The sequence below is a fragment of the Aquarana catesbeiana genome, linkage group LG06 (genome assembly GCF_042186555.1).
Source record: "Aquarana catesbeiana isolate 2022-GZ linkage group LG06, ASM4218655v1, whole genome shotgun sequence".
Taxonomy (NCBI): domain Eukaryota; kingdom Metazoa; phylum Chordata; class Amphibia; order Anura; family Ranidae; genus Aquarana; species Aquarana catesbeiana.
Genome location: NC_133329.1, coordinates 103,142,655 through 103,159,315, shown reverse-complemented (window position 1 = coordinate 103,159,315; position 16,661 = coordinate 103,142,655). Strand labels below are relative to the sequence as shown.

Here is a 16,661-nt window from a genome sequence, read left to right as displayed (position 1 = left end):
ATGCTGCATCTGTCGCCCGCCAGCTCTGCACACACTGCTGATCGCTCAGTTCTCCCCTTCTCTCTGAGCAGAGAGCCATGAATGTCAGTCTCCAGCTCTCTGCTGTGCCCCTCCAGGGCTCACTGGAGTGCTGGGCTGTGGAGGGGGTTGGCTCAGGCTCTTAGCGGCTCACTGAGAGACTAAGCCAGGTCCCAGTCCAGGGTTCTGGGTGGATCCCAACCATGTGGTCAGGATCTTTTCAGAGCCTGGACTGGCTCTGTGATGCCAGTTGACACTTCAGCCCGCTGTTCACTGAAAATGGTTCACAGGAGTGCAAAACTAACTGCACTCCTGTGATCCATAGAAGTACACACAAAACAGACCTGGCTACACCTCTTTAACTGCTTTCCGACCAGCCGCCGCAGTTTTATTGCGGCAGAATGGCACGGCTGGGCGATTCGCCTTTTGGCCACTAGGGGCACGCACAGAGGAGATCAAATACCACCAAAAGGAAGCTCTATTTGTCACAAAAAAGGACGTCAAAAATGGCCTGGTCATTGAGCAGCCAAATCTCCCAAGGGTTGAAGCAGTTAAACAACTACTTTTACTAAATAATATAACTTTTTTCCACATAAACCAAGATTTTGCCATGGTCTGCCTAACTTAGCTCTGTTGCTAAAATAAACCAAAATGGTGACTGCCTACATCATTGCTAACTGGCCTTCCAGACTCTTGGGGAGGAAATGATCACACAAGAAGTGCTCTTCTGTGCTCCACAAGTCCCAGTATTCAACGCTCCCTGCTTTGCCTGTTAGCCAGTCGATAGACATGCTGAGGAGATTAAGGCAGAATTCACACAGCTGTATTGAACTTGCAGCCAGCATGATCCTATGTAAAACGTTGCTTATATACTGTCCACATGTAATCTTTGTGCTACAATTACATATGTACAGTACAGCATAAAAGGTCCCTATTGGCCGCTGCTAAGGACCAACATGTAAATATCAACAACTATGCCACCGATTACACACACTAATGATATTTACAAGTCTGCCCTGAATGAGTCCCTTATGTGGCAGCAGTGCAAGGTCATTTTGCTCATGTGCTGTCGCGGCACAAATTATTCATTTAGGACTGACAGGTGAACATCAACAATGTGTTGGCTACACGTGGCTGATATTTACATGTCAGCCATTAGGGTCCATGTATTATGTACAGTGTACGCATGGAAACAATAGCACAAAAGTTCATAGTGTAAAATATGGTCCAAATTAAAGCCACAGAGGTAGCTTTGTTCTTTATTTTTTTTCACTGCTGAATGCATTGCAACATTACACTACTAGGAGCAGCTACGTGAATGCTATAGATGTTGATAATGCTGCATACGCATAAACTGGATAAAATCTGTATGCTGCGTTTTAAGCGCTAATGGCATTAAAAGCCCTAAGCATTCAAAAGCTCACCATTCTACCACAGCAGAAGAGCAACAAAACTGCTTCTGGCATTACACATTCGGGTAAAACTGACTATACCCAGTAAGCAAGCAAGATTTTGTTAATGTAAGGGTCTCAACCAACTGGCGTCTTCTGTTTATCCCACCCAGCTGTAAGCTGTCCGGTTGGCAACAACGATGTCTAAGAGGACGAAACGCGTCGGTTAGGACCCCACTGCCGCCATACTTTTTACAGCGCTGTTTTTAAAGAGCTTCATGTGAGTGTATCTCTTTTTAATAAATTTGGAATTTTTTTTACGGAATCACACTATGTGGCTTCTTTCCTTCTTATTTTATCATACGGCCATCTGTTTTTCAACATTACCCTGAGGTACCCACCAGCGTCCGGCTGTCTCTTGGACCTCCACTTTCATCATCAGCCTGGAACATCCATCACCATCCACCACTCAAGCCTGATTTGACCCAGTCGGGCGTATGCCCCCTTGGGTCCACGTCATCTGGTAAGCCTTCTTACAGTTAGTGGTGGTGTGTCCCCTCTGTGTCCATCTTAGATGTCACATATTTGCCAGAGTCTATGAGACTTGCCTGATCACAGATCGGAGTAAGGGTTCGGTCCCGACCCCTTACCACATGATCAGCTGTCAGCCAATGACAGCTGATCATGTGACGTAAACAGAGCCGGTAATCGGCTAGTTTTTCTCCTCGCGCTGACAGTGTGAGGAGGAATAAAAAAGCCGATCACCGGCGGCTGTGAGAGGGATATCAGTCCCGATCACGGCGATCATCTGTGCCCCCTGCCAGTGACACCTAGCAATAGGCAGCAGTGCCGCCTACCAGTGCCCACCAGCGTCACCCATCAGTGCCCACAGTGCCACCCATCAGTGCCCACAGTGCCACCCATCAGCATCCACAGTGCCACCCATCAGCGCCCACAATCAGTGCCACAACAGTGCTGCACATCAGTGCCACCTATCAGTGCCCATCAGTGTCACCTACCAGTGCCCATAAGTGCCCATCAGTGCCACTCATCAGTGCCCCCCATCAGTGCCACCCATCCGTGCCACCCATCCGTGCCACTCATCAGCGCCCATCAGTGCCGCCTTATCTGTGCCCATCAGTACCGCCTTATCTGTCCCCATCAGTGCCGCCTTAACTGTCCCCATCAGTGCCGCCTTAACTGTGCCTATCAGTGCCGCCTTAACTGTGCCTATCAGTGCAGCCTATCAGTGTCCACCAGTGCCGCCTCATCAGCGCATATCAATGAAGGAGAAAAATTACCTGTTTGCAAAATTTTATAACAAACTATGAAACATGATTTTTTTTTTTCAAAATTTTTCATCTTTTTTTGTTTGTTTAGCAAAAAATAAAAATCCCAGCTGTGATTAAATACCACCAAAAGAAAGCTCTATTTGTGGGGAAAAAAATGATAAAAATTTAATTTGGGTACAGTGTTGTATGACCGCGCAATTGTCATTCAAAGTGCGTTAGCGCTGAAAGCTGAAAATTGGTCTGGGCAGGAGGGGAGTTTAAGTGCCCAGTAAGCAAATGGTTAATAACTGTTGGTTTAAACCTATAAAAAAAAAAAAGAAAAACTATTTTTAAACCCCTCCCCACCCAAAATGACACTTTTTCTGAGAATAAACACGCCAAGGTGATCTAATTTTTTTTGAAAATGAAGACACATCACAAAGATTTCCCAGCACATTTACCAGCTAGCCTGCAAAAAAAAAAAAAAAAAAAAAAAAAAAAAACTGCCGTCTAACAATTCACTTTAAAAACAGACCCAGCCCTTAGTCTATTCTCTGCTATATGTGCTTCAATTTGGAGACGCTGAAAATCATAGAGTTAGGACCGCAGTTCACAGAGGAGCCTTGAAGTAGGCCCTGCAGCTTACACATATACACTATATTACCAAAAGAATTGAGACACCTGCCTTTACACACGAACTGCAATGGCATCCCAGTCTTAGTCCGTAGGGTTTAATATTGAGTTGGCCCACCCTTTGCAGCTATAACAGCTTCAACTCTTCTGGGAAGGCTGTCCACAAGGTTTAGGAGTGTGTCTATGGGAATGTTTGACCATTCCTCCCGAAGCGCATTTGTGAGGTCAGGCACTGATGTTGGACGAGAAGGCCTGGCTTGCAGTGTCCACTCTTAATTCATCCCAATAATGTTCTATGGGGCTGAGGTCAGGACTCTGTGCAGGCCAGTCATCTTCCTCCACCCCAAACTCGCTCACTGTAGTAAAGCACATGTCAGGCACACATTTAACCCTTTGATTGCCTGTCTTTATAGACCTTGGTCATCCATGTCTTTGCTTTGTGCACTGGTCCAAATCATTAAGTGGAGGGGGGTTATAGTGTGGGGTTGTTTTTCAGGGGTTGGGCTTGGCCTCTTAGTTCCTGTAAAGGGAACTCTTAGGACGTCAGCATACCAAGACATTTTGGACAATTTCAAGCTCCCAACTTTGTGAGAACAGTTTGGGGATGACCCCTTCCTGTTCCAACATGACTGCACACCAGTGCACAAAGCAAGGTCCATAAAGACATGAATGAGCGAGTTTGGGGTGGAGGAACTTGACTGGCCTGCACAGTGTCCTGACCTCAATCTAAAAGAACACCTTTGGGATGAATTAGAGCGCAGACTGCGAGCCAGGCCTTCTCTTCCACATCAGTGCCTGACCTCACAAATACGCTTCTGGAAGAATTGCCAAACATTCCCATAGACACACTCCTAAACCTTGTGGACAGCCTTCCCAGAAGAGTTGAAGCTGTTATAGCTGCAAAGGGGGGGCCAACTCAATATTGAACCCTATGGACTAAGACAGGAATGCCATTAAAGTTCATGTGCGTGTAAAGGCAGGCGTTCCAATATTTTTGGTATTATAGTGTATTTGCAAATGTGTGCAAATAAAACCCTCTGTTTTTAATGGGAATTGTTAGACAGGGTCAATTTATTCTTTTGCAGGCTAGCTGGTAAGTGTGCTGGGAAACATTTGTTTGAGATGTGCGTCGCCCTTCCGTGTGAACCTTACTGCAAAGGCCAGTTATAAGTTGGGGTGGTTGCCACTTTTTTGTACCAAGGAAGAAACATGCTGGTATCAAGGGGGTAAATCAGGGAAATTATGCACTAGATACAGCAGCATTATACTGTAGGTCATACACAGACTGAGGAAGAGATGAAGGGGTTAATGTACAGGTTACATACAGTGTCAGGATCGAAAGGAAGGTGCTTATGTTCATAAGGGAGGCTAGGGTGAGGGGTTAATATGCAGGTCACTAGAGAGATGGTATAAAGATATGTGTAGAAGAGGAAAGGGACATGAAAGGGTTAAGCTGATGATTCATTCATGCTTTCCCCAATCACAAGTAGATCTGCTGTAAGAGGAAGAAGAGGGATCAACACTGTAAACAACAGTATGTAATCACTGTGATGATCAATCACAGCGATCACATGGTACCCTGTCCCTCTGATTGGCTTGGTACAATGTCTGTATGTACCAAGCCTTCTAATGACGCCTCGGTATACAGAGATTAGAAGGTAGAACAGTCACATGACAGCTATTAATTCAGTGCTGTTTATAAACAGCACTGGGTAAGTAATGGGTCTTTAATCTACCATTTAAACATGCACCCTGGTAAACAAAGGAATAAAGAGATGTCACTCAAAGATGCCAAATCAAGACAAACTTTGTAAAAGAGGAGAGTATATCCTTACTTTATTTTCAGGTGCATGTATTTTCATAGAATGTTACAAATTCTTGTTTTTTTTTTTAATTTTTAAGTCCAACTTAGTGTTTTAACTCTACCTATGCAGTGAGGTCCCCCCTGCACTGCAAGGGTTAAATCCTTGTTTGTTTGGGAATAAGTCAAAACACCTACCTTAAACAGTTAGTTCACCTTTACCAAAAAACGGCCTATGCAGGTAAACCTCCCCTAGCAGCCAGCACTCTAGGTTGGGGGTAGGCCCTCGCAATCCTCCTGTATAATATAGGATTGCTGGTCCTGCATTGTACATGATGACATCAGAGAGCTGCAAAAGTCCGGCAGTGAAGTATAGCAGCTTTGGGGGGCCAGTCATGTGAAGAGAAGAAAGCCAACGGGAGCGAGGAATATGGTATTTTCTAATGATTCCTTTCTGCCCACATAACCTGCTGTGAACCCACCTGCCAAATTCAGGAGATGTTTTGTGTGTATATGACAAACATACAAGGGATAAAAATTGTGTGAAAAAAAAATGTGCTCAACCCATGCCAATGAGCATGGCTACTCCTTCCCTCTCCTCTTCTACCACTTCCCCTCTACCTACCCAATTCACTATTATGCCTTCTCCTTTATTTCCTTCGCTGATCTTACAGTGATTCTAAAGGAATTTCTTTAACCACTTCAAAACCAGGCACTTAGACACCTTCCTGCAGGCCAATTTTCAGCTTTCAGTGCTGTCGCAATTTGAATGACAATTACTCAGTCATGCTACACTGTACCCAAACAAATGTTTTATCATGTTGTTCCCACAAATAGAGCTTTATTTTGGTGGTATTTGATCACCTCTGTGGTTTTTATTTTTTATTTTTTGCGCAACAAATAAAAAAAGACTGAAAATTTTGAAAAAAAACAAGTTTTTCTTTGTTTCTGTTAAAAATTTTGTAAATAAGTTTTTTTCTTCAATGACGGGCACTGATAAGGCGGCACTGAAGGGCACCGATGAGGTGGCACTGACGGGCACTGATAGGCGGCACTGATGGGCACTCATAGGTGGCAGTGATGGGTACTCATAGGCGAAACTGATGGGCACTCATAGGTGGCGACACACCGCTCCACTGATCGCCGCGATGCGCGCCCTTGCGGGCGCGTGGCGGCTGTTATCCTGCTGTACATCGTATGATGCCCAGTCAGGATAACTGAACCACCGCCCGGTCGTCAATCTGCTATAGGCTGGGCGGGAAGTGGTTAATAACAAAATTTTCATAATTACCTACTCTGACTCTGCACAGAGCAGCCCCAACCCTCCTTTTCTGGGGTACACTGCAGGCGCTCCTGGCTCCTCCTTCCCTCTGAGTGCCTCCATAGAAAGCAGCTTGGTATGGGGGCACTTGTGTGAGCTCATTCCCAAGCCGCTCTGTGTGTGTCCATTTTCCAACTGGTACGTTGCTACCTGCTTCCATGTTTAGGGCACCCTGCCTCCAACACCCACTGCGATTGTACACAGCGGAAGTCTGTCAGCAGGTTTGGCCCAACGATTCATAGCCGGGACCTGCTGATCAGCTGTGTCCAATCACAGAACAGAGCCCTGTATTGACAATCTACAAAGGGCTCTGTACAGAGGGAATGATCTCTCCGTTTCTTACCTCTGCAAAGCAGGTATAAGAAACAAAGAGATCTTTAGTAAAATAACAGCATACAATACACATTGTTAGGCACACATTTAATCCCTTGATCACCCTAGATGTTAACCCCTTATTAGTACAGTGACAGTGTATAGTAGTATCACTAATCACTGTATTCGTGTCACTGGCGATTTCAGTGGCAATTAGTCAGTCCCCCCCCCCCCAGCATCAGTTAGAACCAGATTTCCCGCCACACTATCGTAGTCCCATTATAAGTCGCTAATCACCGCCATTAGTTAAAAAAACCTAAAAAAAAAAAAAAAAAAAAAAAAAAAACCACAAGAAAAAACAAAAATTAAAGAATATCTATATATATATATATAAACACACATACATACATATACACATACAGTAGCACCCCTCACATTTTTGTAAATATTTTATTATATCTTTTCATGTGACAACACTGAAGAAATGACACTTTGCTACAATGTAAAGTAGTGAGTGTACAGCTTGTATAACAGTGTAAATTTGCTGTTCCCTCAAAATAACTCAACACACAGCCATTAATGTCTAAACCGATGGCAACAAAAGTGAGTACACCCCTAAGTGAAAATGTCCAAATTGGGCCCAATTAGCCATTTTCTCCCCCCGTTGTCATGTGACTTGTTAGTGTTACAAGGTCTCAGGTGTGAATGGGGAGCAGGTGTGTTAAATTTGGTGTTATCGCTCTCACTCTCTCATACTGGTCACTGGAAGTTCAACATGGCACTTAATGGCAAAGAACCCTCTGAGGATCTGAAAAAAAGAATTGTTGCTCTACATAAAGATGGCGGCTATAAGAAGATTGCCAAGACCCTGAAGCTGAGTTGCAGCATGGTGGCCAAAACCATACAGTGGTTTAACAGGACAAGTTCCACTCAGAACAGGCCTCGTCATGGTCGATCAAAGAAGTTGAGTGGACGTGCTCAGCGTCATATCCAGAGGTTGTCTTTGGAAAATAGACATATAAGTGCTGCCAGCATTGCTGCAGCGGTTGAAGAGGTAGTGGGTCAGCCTGTCAGTGCTCACACCATACGCTGCACACTGCATCAAATTGGTCTGCATGGCTGTTGTCCCAGAAGGAAGCTTCTTCTAAAGATGATGCACAAGAAAGCCCGCAGTTTGCTGAAGACAAGCAGACTAAGGACATGGATTACTGGAACCATGTCCTGTGGTCTGATGAGACCAAGATAAACTTATTTGGTTCAGATGGTGTCAAGCGTGTGGCGGCAACCAGGTGAGGAGTACAAAGACAAGTATCTTGCCTACAGTCAAGCATGGTGGTGGGAGCGTCATGGTCTGGGGCTGCATGAGTGCTGCCAGCACTGAGGAGCTACAGTTCATTGAGGGAACCATGAATGCCAACAAGTACTGTGACATACTGAAGCAGAGCATGATCCCCTTCCTTTCGGAGACTGAGCCACAGGGCAGTATTCCAACATAACGACCCCAAACACACCTCCAAGATGACCACTGCCTTGCAAAAGAAGCTGAGGGTAAAGGTGATGGTCTGGCAAAGCATATCTCCAGACCTAAACCCTATTGAGCATCTGCGGGGCATCCTCAAACGGAAGGTGGAGGAGCGCAAGGCCTCTAACATCCACCAGCTCTGTGATGTCATCATGGAGGAGTGGAAGAGGACTCCAGTGGCAACCTGTGAAGCTCTGGTGAACTCCATGCCCAAGGGAGTTAAGGCAGTGCTGAAAAATAATGGTGGCCACACAAAGTATTAACACTTTGGGCCCAATTTGGACATTTTCACTTAGGGGTGTACTCACTTTTGTTGCCAGCGGTTTAGACGTTAATGGCTGTGTGTTGAGTTATTTTGAGGGGACAGCAAATTTACACTGTTATACAAGCTGTACACTCACTACTTTACATTGTAGCAAAGTGTCATTTCTTCAGTGTTGTCACATGAAAAGATAGACCGTATTTTTTGCTGCATAAGACGCACTTTTTCCCCCCAAAAACACGGGGGAAAATGTCTCTGCGTCTTATGGAGCAAATACTGACCAGGCACCGCCACCCACCCTCCGCCGCCATCTTACCGGCAGAAAAGAGGAGGAGAGCGAAGGACAGATATCCCATGCCCCCGCTGGGCATGTCACTCAGACAGAAAACAGAGCAGCCGAATGAAGTATGGCAGCGGCAGCCACTCAGGCTGCTCCGTCTTCTGTCAGGCGGATGTGATGACCCGACGTCAGGCTACATTTATGGCACAGGTAAAGCTGCATTTATGGGACTGGTAAAGCTGCATTTATGGGACTGGTAAGGCTGCATTTCTTTGGCACTGGTGAGGCTGCATTTCACGGGCACTGGTAAATATTTTAGTACACCATTTGGTTCAGAATATTTGTTTTCTTGTTTTCCCCCTCTAAAACCTAGGGGCATCTTTTTACCAGAGGCATGTAGCAGAAGACATTTTGGCCATTTTTTTTTTTTTGGATATGTTTTAACAGAAAGTAAAAAATATTATTATAATACAGTAATAAAAGAATGAAAAACCCAGCGGTTATCAACTACCACCAAAAGAATGCTCTATTTGTGTGAAAAAATGATCTCAATTTTGTTTGGGCACAGCGTTGCATAGTCGTGCAATTACCAGTTAAAGTAGCGCCGTGATAAATGGCAAAAAATGGCCTGGTCATGGGGGGGGGGGGGGGGGTAAAACCTTCCAGAGATGAGGTGGTTAATGCAGAGAATGCATCAAGGTAAAAAAAAAAATCCTACCTTTAGAACCACTTTCACGAAATACTGTTGCTCTCCTGTTTCCCGATTGCCCTTCACAGGGGCTACATCTCTCTCAAGTTATTTTCACCTAACCCCCCCATTTCTAGGATGAGATATCCCTGGGATTCTTTTTTTCTAGTGCGCATTGTGAATTCAGGAACATTATGCTGAACGATAGCCTTGTGAGGCCTTCTATACACACACACATCGTTATTTTGGGCACAACATGAAGATTATGCATTATCTCTGTTGTTGTCCTGTAAATTGTTGAAAACTCAATAAATATTATCGACAAACGTGCGCTCTATTAATGTGAATGTGATTTCAGCATGTTGATTGTTACAATAGAAACTTTGGCTAAATGTTTTACCATTTAGATCACCTTTACTGAAAAATCTGAAATGTTCGAATTTTCTTAGACCAGACTGATCCTCGGCTCTGCTTTCCGGTCTCTACGTCTGTGCCAAGTCCTAGGATGTCCTTGGGAACTATAATGATCATTTCATCCTTTCATCAAGTCTCATCTATTATGGACATTTCTCTGACAGACAAAGACGACTTCCAAGAGGACTAGATGCCTTACCCCCCCTCCTCTAGTCCTTCATCCTCAACTGTTTACTTCTCTTCATATCTTCGCCTCACTTTTCTGATGATTTAAAATAAACAAACACTTATCTGACAACCTTGAGAGAGGCATGAAAAGGATATTTTTTTCTTCTTGTTTCAGTCCGTATCATTTCTGCATGTTCTGAAAGTGACTTTGTTTTTTTTTCCTTAGTAGCTCATTAGCTTCTTAGCTACATTCTTTTAAAAATGTTATATAAAAAGAAAAAAATAAAGAAATGGCACAAAAATGCAATTTTCCTGCGTATACTGGAAGAATCATCAGGCAATATGCAGTGTGGTAAAGAGCATGGTCTTAAAACCATACTCTAGTAGATGTACCCCCTAAATGAATGACATTTAGAGCTCTATTCATAAAGCAGCAATGTACTTTACAAATCTGCACTCTGATCTGTGTGCTTCACAGCGTGACCTAAAAATCTGGTCTCTCTTACAATTACTGTGTTCTCTCTGCAGCAAAATAACTCTGCAGATCACTGTAGGCTCAACACCACAACCATGCTGTGGAGTAACATTGTGGCATTCAGTGGAGAAGCACTTCCTGCCTACATGCATTTCAGCATTAGATGCATGGCTTTTCTTAGGGTGAGTTTACTGATGGTGCCAACACTGAACCATGCCTGTGCCACGTATGTTGAAAGAGCTACTTGTAATCCCCATCGGATGACTGTTTGGCAGGGTAACAACATGGGAACACATTTGCGTTACAGCAACAGAGCATTGTCACGCTAAAACAGGAAATGCCTGAAAAAAGAGTGCTGCAGGTTTAAAAATATTGAAAATTACATTTGAAATGTCATTACTACAGATATCACTTACGGACTGAGCTTCTTTTTGACACTTGTTCTGTACAAGTTAAAATCCATTTTTTTTGCTAGAAAATTACTTAGAACCCCCAAACATTATATAGATTTTTTTCAGGCACCCTAGAGAATAAAATGGCGGTCGTTGCAATACTTGTCACACTGTATTTGCGCAGCGGTCTTACAAGTGCAATTTTTTTTTGGAGAGAATACACTTTTTTGACTTAAAAAAATAAGAGACAACAGTAAAGTTAGCCCATTTTTTTTTTTTATATTGTGAAAAATAATGTTATGCCAAATAAATTGATACCCAACATGTCACGCTTCAAAATTGCACCCGCTTGTGGAATGGCGACAAACTCTGACCCTTAAAAATCTCCATAGGCGACGGTAAAAAATAATATCTAAAAAGTGCAGCGCTGAAAAAACACCATAAAGTTGTATATGAATAACTGATTTAGGAAAGTGCTGAAAGCACAAATCAATATACAAAGCAAAAATACATAATAACCGTGACATGAAAGTCCAATCACTGAGTGACAGAATGTGAAAAACTTCTTAAGGTATGTGTCCAAGTGGAAAGACTGTGGTCAATTCCTCAGTGACAAATGAAGTGATACAATCACAGGAGTACCTGTAATAAGGCACATTCAACACAGGATAGGCATTCGCCTGATGGAAAATTGTAGATAAATACTTCTTACAAGACAAGGTGGACCCACCTGTCATACAACATTGGGTCAATCAGGCTTATATCAGCCGAAGACAGATGGTCATCGGAAGAACACACTCTAATATAGATGGCTCGTTCCCCACATTGCTTTTACTTTTTTATTCTGCTCGTGATCACTTTTTATGCAGTCGTTAATCATAGATGTTTGTATATTCTTACCAAGATTAAACATCTTTAAATTTTATGACATGCACCATATGGAGTCTTTTTTCTGTTTTTGTATTATGGTACCAATTACACCACTGGTCGCTGGTTCCTGGTACTTATATTTGAGATCCAAAGAACATTCGCTTTGAGGATCCCTTTGAGCCTTGGATATCTGGCTTGCTACATTGGGACTTGCCTTCGTTGATTCATCCAACACCTGCATACAGAGCAACTCCTCTACAGTTTCCATCTATATTAGAGTGTGTTCTTCCGATGACCATCTGGCTTCGGCCGATATAAGCCTGATTGACCCACTGTCGTATGACAGGTGGGTCCACCTTGTCTGGTAAGAAGTATTTATCTACAATTTTCCATCAGACGAATGCCTATCCTGTGTTGAATGTACCTTACAGCTACTTCTGTGATTGCATCACTTCATTTGTCACTGAGGAATTGACCACAGTCCTTCCACTTGGACACATACCTTAAGAAGTTTTTCATATTCTGTCACTCAGTGATTGGACTTTCATGTCATGGTTATTATGTATTTTTACTTTGTATATTGATTTGTGTTTTCAGCACTTTCCTATATGAGTTATTCACATACACCGTTATGGTGTTTTTTTCAGCGCTGCACTTTTTAGATATTATTTGTTTGGACTTTGTTTAGTGTCAGCAGCTTCAACTAGAGGGGTTTAGCGTAGCAATTTTCCTCCTTGTTTCCATCATCTCACTTGACGTTAAAAATTGTGTACAGGTTACCAATTTTGAGTTACAGAGGAGCTTGGCAGGATGGGGCGTTTTAAAGGTTTTTTTTCATTATTATTTATTTTACTTTTAAGTTTTTATTTTTACACTGTCCTGTTAAAAAAAAATAATACTTTTGGGTCACCTTTATTCCTATTACAAGGAATGTAAGCATCCCTTGTAATAAAAAAAAAAGCATGACAGGACCTCCTAACCCTTTCGCTGCCAGGCCCTGTGCTCCATTTTGTACACTCAGGTGGCCAGACCATTTTTGCAATTGTTCCTTTGCTTTTTTATTTTTCACTTATAGCTTTCAGAATTTGTGAAATACCCCCCAAACTATATATATTTTCTGAAAGCACATGATCAGTAGAAGAAAAAAAGAAGGTGCTACTAATTTTTTAGACCCCGCGGTATTTGCGCAAATGTTTATCAAACCAATATATTTGCAAAAAATACACTAAAACCATTATTAGCAGATAAAAACACAGCAAATTTTTACAAAATTCCTACTAAATGTAAAAGCTTAATCTGTACTGAGTTAATAAATAACAAATATTTGTAACTTTTAAATTGCACCTTTTTGCGAAATGGTGAAAATTGAACAGACGCAAAAGTATAAATATCCAAATTTCTCTAAAAATCTGAAGGTTTTCATTTTTCCCTAACAGCTTTCAGAATTAGAGAAAGACCCCCAAAACCATATATTTTCTGAAAGCATATGACCTCTAGAATAAAAAGAAGTTGCTACAGACTTTTTAGACCCTGCAGTATTTGCGCAAATGTTTATCAAACCAATATATTTGCAAAAGATACACTAAAACCATTATTAGCAGATAAAAACACAGCTAATTTTACAAAATTCCTGCTAAATCCCTACTAAATATAAAAGATAAACCTGTATGGAGTTAATAACCAACAAATATTTGTAAATGTTAAATTGCGCTTTTTTTTGCAAAATGGTGAAAATCCAACATACCCAAAAATTTCTCAAAAAATCAGGAGGTTTTCATTTTCCTTTTACAGCTTTCAGAATTTGAAAAAAACCCTCAAACTAGACATTTTCTAAAAGCACATGATCTGTATAATAAAAAAAAAAGTGCTACAGATTTTTTGGGCCCCGCAATAATTGCACAAATGTTCACATTGCTATTTTCACTAAGAATACACTAAAATCATTAATATTGCACATAAACACAACGTAACTTACAAAATTCCTGCTAAATTAGTACTAAAGCATCGTTTACATGTGGCATACTAAAGTGTACGCCCATGGGGGGCCATGTTTACCCACACAGGGATGCACAGGTGGTTCCGTGCATCCCCGTACAGGCAGTCCCATTTATGTCAACTGGGATGCAACGGCTGCACAGGCATAGCTGCTGTTCCCAATCTGACATCTGTGGGGGTGTGGGTACATGACCCTGAATGCAGACAGTGTGAGTTCAGGGACATGCATGCGGACCTACATGGATGTAAAATTGGGGGCAATGGCTCTGTTCGTGCATTTGCTACATCCCAAATGACATCAATGGGACTGCCTGCACAGAGCACAAAACACCTGTGTATGCCCTGTGTGAACAAGGCCTTAGGCCCCTTTTCACACAAGCACACCAATTGGTTCTGCCTATCTGTTTTTCAGGCGGGCCCAATTGGACCATCCATTGTTCTCTATGGAGAGGCTGATGTAAATGGACATGTCTCCATTTACACCTGCCTGCATCCGATGCCAGTCCGCTAAAAACAGACGGATGGGGATTCCATTCCCCATCTATATGGACAGGCGGTCTGTTTCCATCCGACTGTCCCATAGAGAATAATGAGCTGTATCCGTGTATGCTCTGCATCAGCGGAGCGGACATGGACCTGTCATCCGCATGCTCAGCAGGGATCAGCAGATAGATCCTCCGCTGAGCAGGAGGATCTGCTTGACAGAGTCCGCTCCATGTGAAAGGGGTCTTACCAGGAGCGGCCGGTCCATAAGTGGCGCCGCTCCCCTGCAGGGCGCCAGACTCATACGTTTGTATGAGTTTTTTTTTTCAAGCCACATTATTAGAGTCTGAGGCTCTAATTGGCTTGAAAAAGGTTGGGCTTGGGGCACAGAGCATTGCATCCTGAACCCACCCACTTGTGACACTAGCGAATTAATATTTGCTATTGTCCTCCGGCTTCTCCTCCTGGCCAATCAGGATGGAGCGGGTCGGCCGGGAAGAGAAGCGGAGGTATTCGTGGAGGGGTGAGTGTGGGACAACCATCACCATAGAGGGGTGAGTGCGGGGGAGGGGGGGGGGAGACGACAACCGTCAACGTAGAGGGGTGAGTGCAGGCGGGCCTGGGGGGGATCTTACTATGTTTTTGTTTTTTTTTGTTTTTTTTCAATTTTTTTTACAGTCCTTTTTTTGTTTTTTGTTTTTTTTTGAAAGGGGGGGGGTCTTTGGTGAGATATCAGAGGTCTAAACAGACCCCCATATCTCTTTTTTTGAGAAAGAGAAAGGGACTGAAGTCCATTTTCTTTGTATCAGTTTACTTGAATGAATGAGGAATATGTATAGAGATTCCATTCATTCAGAAAATGACTGATACATTTTAACACTCGCAGTTACAATATATCAGCTGTCAGTGTGCACATCAGTAGTGATTGCTGCATGCTCCCTCTCTTCTACAGAGGGGGGGGTTTAGTAAACACATTTACTAAGCCCCCCCCCAAGCCCCAACTTCACCCCCCCACCACGCTCCACAGCCTGACAGATCACAGTGATCTGTGCAGGGAGAAGCTGCAGGCAGAAGGAGGGGAGGGGGGGCATTTGGGGGTGATCTGACTGGCAGGTGGGAGACACATCTGAACAGTCACATTAGGGGTTAATAACTCTGATCAGTGGGTTGTAACCCACTGATCAGGGTTATAGAGTTGTTCAGCAGAGTCTGCTGAACAATTCTGATATAAGCTTATGGTCATTGAAGTGACCATAAGCTTACAGGAGAGGGAGAAAGGAGGCCGTATGCTGTAGTGACTTGGCCACCTGTGGGCACTTCTGTAGGTCTGTACAGCGTACGGACTTGGCAGTGAAAGGGTTAAATGTGAGATCTGGGGTCAAAAAGACCTCAGATCTCACATTTACACTTAAGGACTATTAAAAAAAAATGAAAGAAAATGAAATGTCTTTTAAAAAAAATAATAATAATAGTTTCCCCTTTAAGACAATTGGGCGGAAGTGATGTTTAATGTCGCTTCCAACATCCAATGTTATGGAGCTGAGTGGGGGCCATCTTTCCCTCACTCGGCTCCAGGCCTGTCAGGGGAGAGGACGCGATCATCTCTGCCGCTACCAACGGCTCCGGTATGCGGCAGAGACGACCGGAGCGCGGCGGGAGGGGCCCTCCCCCGATAAAAGTGATCTTCTGGAGAATCCGCAGCAGAGACCACTTTTATCCTAAAGAGGACCGCCCGCCGTTGCTGAAAATACTGGGGTTATGGCAGCTAGCTGCTACCATAACAACAGTATTTAGCGTCAAAGTACCGACGTACAGCTACGGTGATTTGTGGCAAGTGGTTAAAGCAATTTTTTAAAATAAAAAAAAACATATTTTACTTACCTGTTCTGTGCAATGGTATTGCAGGGAATGCATCAAAGTAAAAAAGGTTTTACCTTTAGAACCAGTTTAATGCTTATAATGTTTACATATGTTTTAATAATTTTATCTCTTGAGCAGCTAAGGCTTGAATCAGCCAAAATGTATCCCTACATGGTCTGGGACTACAGAGGTTTTCCCTCAATTCCTGTTTCAGAGAGTACACGGTCACCGGAATAGGAAGTGAGTGGAAATCTCCAACAGGAATATATTCAGCAATAAAGAGCAGATACAGGCTCTAGCCTTCTCCAGTTTACTAAAATCATGCACTTACTACTGAAATGTTCTTAAATTTCTCTTTACTTCCTGTCCCAATGACCAACTAACTGGGACAAGAAAAAGGATGAAATTTCCCAACAGGCTAAAACTAAACAAAACTGAAATCTTTATAAATTCTTCTCATACCATCATCTCCCGCTGCCATTCCTCAGTCTGCACCTCTAAAGCT

General features: G+C 43.0%; 1 protein-coding gene across 2 annotated transcripts in view; it reads right to left on the bottom strand.

Moving 5' to 3' along the window:
• CLUAP1 (clusterin associated protein 1) overlaps window positions 1-16,661 on the bottom strand; it is a 238,531-nt gene that overhangs the window by 5,093 nt on the left and 216,777 nt on the right. The gene's annotated exons all lie outside the window — the stretch shown is intronic.